Source organism: Mirounga leonina, unplaced genomic scaffold, assembly GCF_011800145.1.
Source record: "Mirounga leonina isolate KUSES-001 unplaced genomic scaffold, KU_Mleo_1.0 Mir_129, whole genome shotgun sequence".
In the NCBI taxonomy this organism is placed as follows: domain Eukaryota; kingdom Metazoa; phylum Chordata; class Mammalia; order Carnivora; family Phocidae; genus Mirounga; species Mirounga leonina.
Genome location: NW_023270323.1, coordinates 44,385,726 through 44,390,395, shown reverse-complemented (window position 1 = coordinate 44,390,395; position 4,670 = coordinate 44,385,726).

The window sequence follows — 4,670 nt, the reverse complement described above, 5'->3', positions numbered from 1 at the left end:
CAGACCTTTTCCCCTTGGAGCTGAATTCTGTACTTTCTACATTCAGCATCTGTTTGTCTTTCTACAATAGATCCTACAATAGAATTTGTTCTCATCAATCCTCATTCTGTACTATCACTCCCTTTCTTCTGAATTTCACTTTTTCTGTCATTGACACCTGTCCACATCAGCTTGGATTTGCCCATTTAAACATCTCATCAACTTGCTCAGTTATCCTATTATCATGACACTATGATTTTTTATTATTTTCAGTGACTGAGATCAGAGTGTGCTTCATCCCAATCCCCTGAGTTGTAACAGTTGTGAGTAAATGTAGTACAGATGCTTTAGACAGTTTAATTATTTTTTATTAATGTATTCAAAAGACCCAAGGCTATTCAAACCTCACATTTATCAAGATTTAATGTAGTTGAATTTCTGGATAGAATATAATGTAAAACTATTCAAATTGAAGGGTATTTTGCATACATTCTTGGTTTGGCAAATAATGGTAAATAAAAAACAATAGAATATATGTAATATAGATATATATAAACTTGATAAGATTACTTCAGTCAGTAAAACAATATGAATAAGTTCTTTCAAGATTATGTAATATGGGGCGCCTGGGTGGCTCAGTTGGTTAAGCGACTGCCTTCGGCTCAGGTCATGATCCTGGAGTCCCGGGATCGAGTCCCGCATCAGGGGCTCCCTGCTCGGCAGGGAGTCTGCTTCTCCCTCAGACCCTCCCCCTTCTCATGTGCTCTCTTTCTCATTCTCTCTCTTTCAAATAAATAAATAAATAAATCTTAAAAAAAAAAGATTAATATGTTATTTTTAAGTGTTGTCCAGTTGTTATTAAAACATCTCTTTGTTAAAATAAGATAGCAAGCAGGACACATACTTATAACTATTCCTTCTAGACCAAAGCAAACCTTATGAATTTAGAGTAGCAATGCTTTATGCAGTGATACTTACAAAAGAAGTTAGCAGAACAGTGTTACTAAAAAACTTGCAACATCTGTAACACACCATTAGAGAGTGTGACTGGAGTAATGAAAATGGAAGATGGGTTATTTGAACAGATGTAGGCTATTTGGAGAGGTGTACCCACTCACCTCTGTATATATTTATCTTCAAATGGTCAGACTGACCCTGCATGAACATGGAGAAAATCCTTTTTAAAAGAGTTCATGGTACTGGCACAAAAACAGACATATAGACCAATGGAACAGAATAGAGAGCCCAGATATGGACCCTCAACTCTGTGGTCAAATAATCTTCGACAAAGCAGGAAAAAATATACAGTGGAAAAAAGACAGTCTCTTCGATAAATGGTGCTGGGAAAATTGGACAGCCACATGTGGAAGAATGAAACTCGATCATTCTCTAGCACCATACACAAAGATAAACTCAAAATGGATGAAAGACCTCAATGTGAGACAGGAATCCATCAAAATCCTAGAGGAGAACATAGGCACTAACCTCTTTGACATCAGCCACCACAACTTCTTTCAAGATACATCTCCAAAGGCTGGTGAAACAAAAGCAAAAATGAACTTTTGGGACTTCATCAAGATAAAAAGCTTCTGCACAGCAAAGGAAACAGTCAACAAAACAAAGAGGCAACCCACAGAATGGGAGAAAATATTTGCAAATGACACTACAGATAAAGGGCTGGTATCCAAGATCCATAAAGAACTTTTCAAACTTAACACACAAAAAACAAATAAGTAAAAAAATGGGCAGAAGACATGAACAGACACTTCTCAAAAGAAGACATACAAATGGCTAACAGACACATAACAAAATGTTCATCATCATGGGCCATCAGGGAAATTCAAATCAAAACCACATTGAGATACCGCCTTATACCAGTTAGAATGGAAAAAAATTGACAAGGCAAGAAACAACAAATGTTGGAGAGGTCATGGAGAAAGAGGAACCCTCTATGCTCATATTTTATTGAAGCTTTTTTGCATCTATGTTCATCAGAGATACTGGTCTGTAGTTACCTTTTTTTGTGGTGCGTTATCTGTTTTTGTTATCAGGGTAATGATGGCCTCAGAGAGTGAATTTGGAAGTTTTCATTCTTCTATTTTTTGGAAAAATTTGAGAAGAATAGGTATTAACTCTTCTTTAAATATCTAGTAGAATTCCCCTGTGAAGCCGTCTGGTCCTGGACTTTTGTTTATTTGGAGTTTTTTGATTACTGATTCAATTTCATTGCTGATAATTAGTCTGTTCAAATTTTCTATTTCTTCAGCTTCAGTTTTGGTAGGTTATATTTTTTTTAGGAATTTATCCATTCTATGTTGTCCAATTTGTTGGCATATAATTTTTCATTATATTCTCTTGTACTCATTTGTATTTCTTTGGTATCACTTGTTATTTGTCCTCTTTCATTTGTGATTTTGTTTATTTAAGTCTTCTTTTTTTTGGATGAGTCTGGCTCGAGGTTTATCAATTTTGTTAATCTTTTCCAAGAAACAGCTCCTGGTTTTTAAAACTTATTGCATTTCTGTACATTAATAATGAAGCAGCAGAAAGAGAAAATAAGAAAACAATCCCATTTACATTTGCTCCAAAAAATAATAAAATACCTAGGAATAAACTTAACCAAAGAGGTGAAAGATCTGTACTGTGGAAACTACAAAACATTGATGAAAGAATTTGAAGTTATACAAAGAAATGGAAAGATATTCCATGCTCATGGATTGGGAGGACAAATATTGCTAAAATGTCTATACTACCCAAAGCAATCTACACATTTAATGCAATCTCTATCAAAATACTACCAGCATTTTTCACAGAACTGAAACAAATAATCCTAAAATTGGTATGGGACACAAAAGACTCTGAATAGCAAAAGCAATCTTGAAAAACAAAACTGGAGGTATCACAATTCTAGACTTCAAGTTATGTTACAAAGCTTGTAGTGATCAAAACAGTATGGTACTTGAACAAAAATGGACACATAGAGATCAATGGAACAAAATATAAAGCCCAGAAATAAACACACAATTATATGGTTAATTAATCTTTGACAAAGGAATCAAGAATATGAAATGGGAAAAAGTCTCTTCAACAAATGGTGTTGGGAAAACTGGATAGCAACATGCAAAAGAATGAAACTGGATCACTTTCTTACACCAGACACAAAAATAAATTCAAAATGGATGAAAGACCTAAATGTGAGACCTGAAACCATCAAAATCCTAGAGGAGCACACTGGCAGTAACCTCTTTGATTAAGGAGTGCACTTGTCTTGATGAGTACCGGGTGTTGTACTGAACTGTTGAATCACTATATTGTACACCTGAAACTAATATAACACTATGTTAACCACACTGAAATTAAAAAAAAAAAATCTAAGACAGGAAAAAAACCACAAGAAAATATCATATTTACTTTATTTTCAAAATTAAAAATAATAAAATGAATATATACTAAAACTCACATCTAACAGTTAAAAAAAAAAAGCAAAAGGGGATAGGTAGAGAGACCCCTGTTCTAAATGTCAAGACCACTCCATTTTTAAATTAATAGTGATAAGATTATAGTTCAAATTCTTGTTCTGTTAATCTTATACTTTTCTGTATTTAAGAACATTTTTTCTTCTTTAAGATATAGTATATTAGATTATAATTTGCTGCCAAGCAGTCAGAATTCTAATTTTAAATATACTTTTTACAAGTCAGAACTAAAGCAGCTTTCTGAAGTTCGCTGATAATTTTATTCTTATTTTTAGAAATCTGTTGATATACAAAATCTTCATAATCCATGTTTCCAGAGCATCTTGCTCTATCTCTTTTACACAGCGGTTACTCTAGATATCTTATGCTATCTACAGTCATGACATTAAGTTATTTCTGGTTACCACAAGCTGTATGAATGAATCACTTACAAACTTTGAATTTTTTGGATGGTGTAAAATAATTTTGATATATTACCAACACTTGGTGAAAACTGTATCATTCACAAAACCATATTCAATAGGAGAGACTGAAATCAACTCCCCTGAAACAAAAAAGATGGGATATTCTTTAAGTACTGGGGTAAGCTAGTGGAATAAGCATTGGAGGACTTTAGGGTAGAGGTTGATCAATGAGATATGTCCAGGCCAATGAGTTATTCCTGACTTAACAAATGTTTTTCTTTGATTAGGCCATCCGTGTTTGCTGACACCATTGAAGTTTTTCTCCTACCCTTTAGCTAAATGTTAGGGGTACTATCTCCTTTGATATTTACATTTCAAAGAGATGGGTCCCAGGTACTTGGGAAAGACATTCTCTGGGTCTTAAAACTAGCAAGAGGCTGGGAGCATACCTTTCAAAGGGGCAGAGAAAGAATTCACAATGGTGATTTTTCTAGAGCAAATGCTCTAAGAAAGGATGTCAGGGACATAGGGTCGGGAAGAACCTGGTCTAAAGTTAAGTCAAGCTGAGGAGAACATTAATGCCTTCATGATCTGGCTCAAAATGTTATTTAAACTTAACCTTACACACGTTTGTTAGTGATAATGCAATCTCTTGCTCTGTTTACTGTAGCTATGACTTTTTACGAGTCATGGGAAATTTAACACAAGACTGAGAACTTTGACCAGGAGTTTTTGGGAGATTTTATTGGCACAAGATACTGTCAACCTAAGGGCACCAGACTGTTCACTAGTAAGCCTGATTCGGAGAGAC